This window comes from Felis catus, chromosome A1, assembly GCF_018350175.1.
Source record: "Felis catus isolate Fca126 chromosome A1, F.catus_Fca126_mat1.0, whole genome shotgun sequence".
Taxonomy (NCBI): domain Eukaryota; kingdom Metazoa; phylum Chordata; class Mammalia; order Carnivora; family Felidae; genus Felis; species Felis catus.
The window spans coordinates 59757723-59768252 of record NC_058368.1 but is presented as its reverse complement, the minus strand read 5'-3'; the positions used below and the strand labels follow the sequence as shown (position 1 = coordinate 59768252).

The window sequence follows — 10530 nt, the reverse complement described above, 5'->3', positions numbered from 1 at the left end:
TCATACACTGAAGCCCTAACCCTCAGTGTGATGGCTTTAAGAAGTGAGGCTTTTTCAGGTAATTAGGTTTTACATAAGGTCATGAAGGTCGGACCTTCATGATGAGACCAGAGCTCTTTTTCTCTCTGCCATATGAGGGCACAGCAAGAAGATGGCTACTTGCAAACCAGCAACAGAATCAGCTGACATCTTGGTCTTGGACCTCTCAACCTCCAGACCTGTGAGAAAATAAATTCCTATTTTTTATGCCACCTGGTCTTATGGTATTTTCTTACAGCAACGTGAGCAAAATAAGACATTTGTATATATCTCTATTGTGGAGTTTATTACATTCAATGGTTTGCTAACTTCCCATTCGTTCTTGAATTCCATTTTGGTAAGAGGTGCTTTGCCAAAGTATGATTGTTTGTCATCTACAAACAGTAGATACTTGTCACATTGCCTGCCTCAGAGTGATCACTCAGTAAAAATACAATAAAATATAGTTGAATATATGGTCACTCAGTAAAAGATAGTTGAATCAATAAGATAAATGAATATAAGTCAATTAGAATAGAAACATAGTATGTTTTTCCCTACATACTAGCAGCTTTTAATTACAAATTTTGCCTTGTTAATTACCAATAGATAAAAGACTAATTATTATCACGGCCCTAAAAGACTGGAGTATAATCAATAGCTAAACAGAAAAGAATTGAATTTTTATACATTCCATCAACACATGGGAAAAATTATTTGCCGGTCAAAATATCACCTTTCACCACCCACAAACTCATTTCATTTTGATGGACCCTAATGTTTGCTCATATTTTGGTAAAATACTACTGTTGGGATAAAAATAAATCACATTGTTTCCAGGTCATTAAGTAATATCTACTTTCTAAAAATAATCAGCACACAGAATGAGATAAGGAACTAAGCATCAAAGGCAAACCTACATGCTGAGACTAGTAAAAATCCAGATATGGAAAAATGATCCTACTTTCATGTCTTCATACAGCACAGGTGAAATTTTTCAGGCCTTATACTTTATTTTAAAATTAAGTGTCATCTAATATCATATAAATAAGTCTGTATAATCAATAAATGGATTTCTTCATGAAATATATGGCATATTATTGGCACAAGTTAAGGTCATGTAAAGTTTAAATTTACATAAATGAAGACATACTTATATTTCTAACCAATATGTCCTGACCATTTCACAAAAAGCATAAATCAGTATTTCCATTTGATATTGATAGATTGTCAGGAAAGGAAAATCTACTTAGAAATTTCAATAGTCTAAACAAATTTTGAGAGTGGGACAAAAAAGTGCCAATATCTGTAGTAAAATATTTATTTAATGTGAAGTAATCATGCATGCTCGCAAGTATATTAGAAAAGATATACACTTTGACTAGCCAAGAAATATAGAGACAAATGAAAGATTTGTGAAATTAATTGTGCTTCTAATAAAAAGTCATAAAAATCACAATATGTAGCATGTCAAAATGTGTAATAGGCATTGTTTCAGGTTTACATGTGTTGATTAGATAAAACTTAAATACAATAATTTTCCATTTGTAGTTTTGACAGTGACTTGTTTTACTTTTCCAGGATTGTGTACTCTCTATACACACATATGATTATGTAGTTATATACAATCTAACTTTAATGCCTAGTTATTGACATGTAAAAACCACTTTTTTTGCTCAATAATTTGCTAATTAGTTTAATTCTCATTTTTAATTTTCATAAAATAAACCCATTTAACAATCATTACACAGTGATTTGAGTTCTAAGTGCCTGATTTTGTGCTTATTTTGCCATACTAATCTCACTGGAGCCTGCCAAAAACTCTGAATACTAGGCTCACATTATGTGTTTTACAAATGAAATTTGTAACTGAGGTTAAGGTAGGTTAAATAAACTGTTCAACATCAAACCACCAATAAGTATGTCAAAGCCAGAATTGAAATAAGTATGACCTGCTTAAAATTGGGGACATATCACAATCTAAACTCAGGAAATCATATCTCAATTTTTCTTATGTCTCTCTCAGCTATTCAAAACTAATGCCAGGATTGTGACATTGTATTTGGTGGAAATGAGAAGAGGCAAACTCATATTTGTAGCTCGCCTATACAAAATTTTAAAAATGAGAATTATTGAATTGGATGGTGTGAGGTATCAATTTTCTGATGAATGGATATAGAAAAGGACATATGTAAATTCTTGTGGCTATTTTTATTAATGTAACTAATGAATGTAGTCATTGTCCAAACATCCTGTTACATTTATTTCACACTGATCAATTAGTTATCCAATTTGCCATGCTGGACTACATGCAAAGACAGATATTCTGGCAGGATTTTCCAAGCAAAATTTAGTTCCTTTTTTAACATCAAAAAACAATCTTAATATTGAAGAATTAAAATCAAAGCATCAAAGGAAACTTAATGGAATAGTCATTATGCAATTCTAATTCACTCTTAGCTGCTGCCCTCCAGCAAAGCTCTTACCTATCTCTAAACGAATAAAAGAGAAATTAACATATTCCCCCAATGGTTGGGAGATTCATTTTCGTAACTTTATAAATTAATAGACAACTTTAAAAGAGTAGCTCAAATTTCTCAACTAATATTTGGATTGATCTTACACACATTAAAAATATCATAGAAATGTTGTATTATATATTTCTAATTCTTGGAATATGTAAGTTGGTAGGTCAAAGAGAGTATTAAGAGGATAGCCAGTCTTCATGTTCATGTTGTCAACCATTAGCACACTACTAAGGCTGAAAAAGACATCAGAGGCCAATCGGCTAAATCTGCCAGGTGTTCAGCTGGCTGATGTCTGAATGACCCCCAGTGGCTACCAGAAGGAATGAAAAGGATTATCTAAAACAAAGCTTCCCACCCTCTCTATGGGTTCTATCTATGGGACTCTTCCATCTTCTTGGAGTTCCAGTTATGACACAAATGTCACCCATCCACTTCCTAATATTCCCTAAATTTCCCCCTGACATTAATTTCATTTTGATAGGTCTGTCAATTTGTATGAGAGTTCTGTGGGCCATTCAAGAATGAGGTGGAGAAAAGAAGGCGTGAATAATACTGTTTCTTTACTGTATCAGAAAATGGAATATTCTAAGGGTATGACATATGACATATTATTATAATTTAAGTAAAACTGATGAATCAACCATAAATTTTAATGGGATAGGCATAAATGAAGTAATATTGGTGTCTAAAGGCAGAACAATATATTCTAAGGAATTAAAATAATCAAAATCACTGGCATACTGTGACTTTCCTGGGTGGGAAGAAATAATAATTCCAACAATTGCAAAAAAATTTCCACATCCAATATTTCAACATTTGAAATTCTCCTTTCAGGGTTCTAATTATATGAGACATATCTATAAAATAAAGTTCATTATATAATTTTAAAATGTGACCAATCATACTTTCTTCATTGAATGTGATGGTGGAATTTTAAAATATTTTTCCTAATGTTGATAGGCTAACAGAAAGACAAGGCCAATTTAAGTTGTATAATCTCAGGGCACCTGGGTGGCTCAGTCGGTTAAGCGTCCGACTTGGGCTCAGGACATGATCTAACAGTTCATGGTTTTGAGCCCCGAGTTGGGCTCTGTGCTGACAGCTCAGAGCCTAGAGCCTGCTTCAGATTCTGTGTCCCCCTCTCTCTCTGCCCCTCCCCCACTTGCACTCTTTCTCTCTCTCTCTGTTAAAAATAAATAAGCATTAAAAAAATTTAAGTTGCATAATCTCAGAATCCTTTACTAATTCAATAATGTATAGAAGCTGATAGAAAAATAACTGAAAAACCTGCCTCAAAGGAGTAGTAGGATACTTTGCATTTAATTCACATGTGTGTTGCTCTGTATTTTTACAATCCCATTTTAGTTAAGACCTGTGATATTACTATAAAGGTCCAAATCCTATAATAAGAAATAGAGACACTAAGGGAGGGATGGATAATTTAAAAACCCGTTCATCATAGAAAATTCAGAATATTACACATAAAAAGGCCTTTTACTGATCTTATGTTCTCATCAATTTCATTGACCATTCAGCATTTTAAAGCACACTACTCTGGATATCAGAGATTTACTCATTCATATCATCAATGCTATTGATTGCCTACCCTCTGTCACACATACCACATTTGCAGTAGTGAACAACTGAACAAGTCGTGAACAAGTGAACAAACACTATCCTCATGGAGCTTATATTTTAGAGGCCATATAAAATACATAGATACTTCATTATATCATTTAATTTCTGATAGTGTTAATATGATGAAGAAAAATAAAGGAGTAATTAATGCAGTGGGTTTACTTGAGTGTTGATTTTAGATAGAACTGATAGCAATGACTATGGTGATGAAGACAATTTTTGAGAAACCTAAATGAAATGAAGGACTGAGCTATAATGACAGAATTGAAGGTGGAGGAAACATAAAGTACAATAACAGTCCCGCATTTGGAACAAGTTTGGCTCATTTAACAAAAAAGGCAGTGTTGTGGCGAATGGCAAAACAAATAGGGAATGAATTTGAGGACACCTGGTCATGGAGGACTTGAGGACTGCAGAAAATATTTTGTATTTATTATAGACGCGATGGGAATCTATTGGAAATTTTTGATTCTGAAAGCCAATCCTAGGTTCTGTGTGGTAAAATTAGGGTAGATAGGAAGAGTAAAATCAGATAGACCACTTAATGGGCTGTTGTTGAAGTTCAGGCAACAGATAAATACTTATTGATTCAGCTCTGACATGTTAAGAGCTTAGAATCTGTCACTCCCATTATTACATGAAAAAAAAACTGAGAAAATTTTAAAAAATCAACATTTTTCTTGGAACTATCAGCAGATTGAGGATTAGAGCTGAGACCTGCTTACCTGGAACAGAGAAGCCTCTGGAGCCATAAATTATTAAGAACACTTCAGTGGCAATTCTCTATGAATTGTTGGAGGCAGAGTGTCGCTAGCATGGGAATGAAAAACTCAATGGGAGTACAACCATAGCACCCTTCACATACTCATGCCTTCGTGGGTTTTACCTCCAGGAATTCCATTAGCTTTTTGTGAGAAAGAGTCAAGGAAAAAAAAAAGACAGAAAAAGAAAAAGAAGAAAAAGAAAAAGAAAAAGAAAAAGAAAAAGAAAAAGAAAAAGAAAAAGAAAATACCCTCATGGCTCTGACAGTAGTTTACTTTTCTACTCTAGTGTCAGAGCCATGAGGTGATTTTTTTTTCAAGGTTCATCCATGATATAGAATGTTTCAGTACTTTATTCCCTTTTACAGTTGAATAATACTTCATTGCATGCATATCTCATATTTTGTTGATCTATTCATCCATTAATAGCCATTTTATTTTCCACTTTTGGCTATTATGAACAATGCTGCTATAAATACTGATAGTTTCTGTGTGAACACATATTTTAATTACTCTTGGTTTAGGAGTTCAACTTCTTTTGGGTATATATGTAGGAGTGGAATTGCTGGGCCATAAGGTAAATCTATATTTAAAAAATTTTTTTTAATGTTTTATTTATTTTTGAGACAGGGAGAGACAGAGCATGAACAGGGGAGGGTCAGAGAGAGGGAGACACAGAATCCGAAACAGGCTCCAAGCTCTGAGCTGTCAGCACAGAGCCCCACGTAGGGCTAGAACTCACAGACCCCGAGATCATGACCTGAGTCGAAGTCGGCTGCTTAACCGACTGAGCCACCCAGGCGCCCCGGTAAATCTATATTTAATCATATGGGGAACTGCCAGACTTTTCCAATGCATTAGGACAATTTTTTTTTTTATTCCTACCAACAATGTACAAGGGTTCTAATTTTTCTACATCCTTGCCAACTCTTGTTATCTGACGTTTTTTTTCTAGCTTTTCTTATGGATACGTTTTATCTCGTGGTTTTGATGTGCGTTTTTAAACGAGTAATAATGTACATATTGGTTATTTATATATCTTCTTGAATATGACTGTTCGGATCCTTTGTCCATTTTTAATTTGGTTATTTGTCTTTTTATATTAAGTTGTAAGGATTCATTATAAATTCTAGATATATAAGCTTTTTATCAGATATGTAATTTCTCCCATTCTACAAGTTGTATTTTTTTAACTTTCTTGATGGTGTCCTTTGAAAAATAAGTTTGATTTTTAAAGAAGTACTCTATTTTGTCTTTTCTTGCTTGTACTTTTCTGTGTCATATGTAAGAATCCTTTGCCAAATCCAAGATCATAAATGTTTAACCCTATGTATTCTTCTGAGAGTTTTACAGTTTTTGACCCATTTTGAGTTAATTATTATATATGGTTTGAGATAAGGGTCAAATTCATTTTTCACATGAACTGTTTGAGCTTTCCAGAATCATTTCTTGATAAAACTATTCTTTTCACATTGAATTAAATTGGCAACCTTGTCAAAAATTAGAAGATCAGAAGAATATGATTTATATCTGTAATATTAATTCTACTTCATTAGTGTATATGAATTTCTTTGTGTCAATACACAACTTTATTGATAAATCTTTCTTTGTAGTAAGCTTTGAATTTGGGAATTCTGAGTTATCCCACTTAGTTCTACTTTTCCAAGACTATTTTATATTGGTCTCTTACAGTTCCTTATGAATTTATAGAGTTGAATGACAATTTATACAAACAAATCAGGTGAGATTCTAATAGGAATTCTTAAAATGTAAAAGGCAACATATTGGATATGTTTCACTTTGTGTTGAATGTTGCTGGTCATTATTTCAATATGAGTGCAAATCTTACTGACTGTTCACAATAATTCTTCCCCAATCCTATGCAACAAACCTGAAGGGCTCCCAGGGCATCAATCCAACAGATAGAATCGATAGCTGTGACTAATATGGAGACATCTTTTGATACCTTCTATCCATTAGGACTTGGTCAAGTTAGATGTATTTAGACGAATGATATTTAATAGGCAGAACATTTTGGAATTCACTTGGCTTGAATTATGCCTATTTTTGTGATATATATTCCTTCATAATGCCTTTTTTTTCATTTTAGATCTGCCATCTCTTTTGATTACTGATGTTATATGGGCAAGTTCCTCCAGCTGATCTTCTAGGTCATTAACTGTTTCTTAGGCAATTATTCTGCTTCTCAATCCAACCATTGAGTTCTTTATACCTTCTCTTATATTGTCTATATTCTGTATGTCCACTGTGTTCTTTATAACCACTCATTCCTGCTTTATTATTTTAATATCAGACTGGATGTCGTTGAGGATGTCTACATGCTTGCTTGTTTTCATCACAAGACAAATAACTTCTTCTTTGAATTTTATTGAGATAGAAGGAATTTTCATTCTTAAAATTTATCTCGGTTAAGAATGAAAGCTCAAGCCTGGTTTTTGCCCTCCCTGGTGAGGATAGGGAGTACTCCAGGTGTTTAGGCTTGCTTTAGATTTGGAAACCGTATTCATACTTACTATAAAATTCTTGAATAAAACAAAAGAATGGAGAAGTGCAGGATAAATATTTTTAAGAAATCATGAAGTTTATAAATTATTTTAATTACACTAAAGACACTACGGTATTTTGGTGATAAATTGGTGATTGGTATATGAAAATGTTCATTAAATATAAGGAAGTTATAAATATGTGGGAAATAATACTGAGTGGTTTATGAAAGGTACTAGTTATTTTTCATTGTTGAAAATTCAAAACACAAGGAATAGCCACCTAGGCACAATATTGAAAATACAGAAACAAAATTCATGTGGAACATAAAAAGAATCAAACTCTGTTTCATCTGCAGAGCAAAACTTGAAGAGCACAAAGAATGCCGGCTATGTTTCCTTATGAAGCTTTCTGGTTGCGTTTTATTACTATACATACAAGTTTTTATATTATTACTCAAATGAAACTAAATATTTTCTGTATTGAAAAGACATAATTAATGTAGATTCATTCATAGGATCCATTATATTGCAGGCAAAAAAAATCAATGAAAAGGAAACATATCTGATAGATTTTTAACTCTTGAAGTAATGTAATTTTTAATTCAATTTTCCAGTGCGATGAAGTAAAATTAAGAATTTAAGCTCTTTTTTGTGGTGCCTGAGAGGCAGTAAGATGCTCTAGAATGAAGCTGAGCATTCTCAGCTCCTCGCTGCCAGAGACTCATTGAAGTAGATGATAAATGTAAACGGGAAGTGTATGGCCACAGAAGTTGCTGCTGATGTTCTGAGTGAAGAATGTGAGGGTTACAAGGTCTGAATTAGTGATGACAATGACAAGCAAGGCTTCCTCATGAAGCAAGGTATCGAGACCCATGGCCATGTCCACCTGCTGCTGAGTAAGGGGCATTCCTGCTATTGACCAACGAGGACTGGACAAAGAAAGTGCAAATCTGCTCAGGGTTGCATTGTGGATGCCAATATAAGTGTTCTCAACTTAGTCATTAAAAAAGAGAGAGAGAGAGAGAGGAGAGAGAGAAGGATATTCATGGACTTACTGATATTACTGTGCCTCATCGCCTGGGATCCCAAAGAGCTAGCAGAATTCACACACTCTTCAATCTCTCTAAAGAATGATGCCTACCAGAAGTCCCTAAACAAAGAAGGTAAGAAACCTAGAACCAAAGCACCCAAGATTCAGTGTCTTGTTACTCCATGTGTCCTCCAGTGAAAACATCAGTGTGTTGCTCTTAGCTTGCTAAGAAAAATAAGAATATGCCAAACTTTTGTCCGAGAATGAAGAAGACCAAAGAAAAATGCCAGGAATAGATCGCCAAGAGATGGAGTGGCCTGAGAGCTTCAACCTCTGAGTCTGAGTCCAGCCAAAAATGAGATTTTCTAAGAGTAATAAATAGATCACAAATTGAAAACAAACAAACAAAAAACGAAACAAAACAAAAAAGAACTTAAGAGCAAAGTCTTAGAATCTAAAGTGTGACATGCAGGGGCGCCTGGGTGGCGCAGTCGGTTAAGCGTCCGACTTCAACCAGGTCACGATCTTGCGGTCCGTGAGTTCAAGCCCCACGTCGGGCTCTGTGCTGATGGCTCAGAGCCTAGAGCCTGTTTCCGATTGTGTGTCTCCCTCTCTCTCTGCCACTCCCCCATTCATGCTCTGTCTCTCTCTGTCCCAAAAAATAAATAAAACGTTGAAAAAAAAAATTTTTTTTTTAAATAAAAAAAAATAAAGTGTGACATGCAAAGAGCAGTGAATTAATTCTAAAACAAATGGCTGAATATTTTATGTAAATCTTATTTAATAAATATGTACGAGTAAATATTCTTGACAGAGACTATAGCAAGAATAAATCCATAAAGACTATAAAAATTTAGCTCTAAAATTTAGGACAGATGGAAAATAAAATATAATAAACATGTATAAAGGATGGAATGAAACAAATTTTCAATCTCAACTCTGAAAACTCAACAAATGAACATCAAAGAATCATTTTTTTTCAGTAGATAGAAGTAGAATTTAAAACAAGGTATTTCTTTTTCAAATGACTGAGGAAGAATAAAGTGATATTTAGTGAAATTTGCAACAAAAAAAGCTATAGATATGTACATACATATATACATAGTTTTTGTTTCTTTTGATTAATTATCCTATATTATAACTGCAATTTTACCAATAAGTGTGGTTTATTTCAAGTATGAATAATACATATAATCTTCTGGAAGTTTAATTAAATTAGTATTTATTTTTTCTTTAAAAGGCAAAATTTTAGACTAGAATGGGAATAGACCATATAATATTTTAGTAAATATATATTCCAGATGATTATATATAAGTATCTCAAATAAAAAGATTGCTTTCTAAGGTACATTACAATAAAATTAAATGAAAATAAGAACATCATAATTAATGAATAACAAAAGAGTAAATTAATTTTTAAAGAATTACATCAAACTGAAAAATTTGACCAAAATTGATTTACAGTCACCTCTATTTTTTTAAGACATATAAAAATTATAATCCCTAAAGCATATGTATCAACTAAGATATGTAAGTAAATATGGAATAAGCAAAAATTATTTCTGGGTATTGTAGAAATAAAACATTTCTCCTCAAAAAAAAAAAAAAAGAAAAAACACTTCTGTACCAACTGGAAGAGAGACAGAGAAGCACTTAATTGCTGAGTAAATATTCATATTTGCATTTATATAAAGCAGATAGACTATCACAGAAATTTAAACAGTAAAGCAGAAGAAAGAACAAAGTAAACTCAAGAGACAAAGCCCTCCGAACAGTCTCCTGCACATCTCCTCAGAGACTCCAGCTAATTCTGGTGCAACATTTTAACATATCTAGCAGTTATCTGGCCTGAAAACTTGGAGATAAATATACATTGTAAAAACTGGAGACTGGGGTTAACCTTTAGTGAGATTTATCCCCATATACTGTTAGAGTTAGATTCACTATGTCTACAAAGAAACACTTCAAGAGAATGGAGAAAAAGATCATGTTCTATACATTTGTAAAAGGTGAAATAATTTTCATTTACCCCTGCAATGTCTGCAGTG

General features: G+C 33.2%; 1 pseudogene; it reads left to right on the top strand.

Moving 5' to 3' along the window:
• Positions 1 to 8185: 8185 nt before the first annotated feature.
• LOC123386019 lies at positions 8186 to 8680 on the top strand (annotated as a pseudogene).
• Positions 8681 to 10530: the final 1850 nt, after the last annotated feature.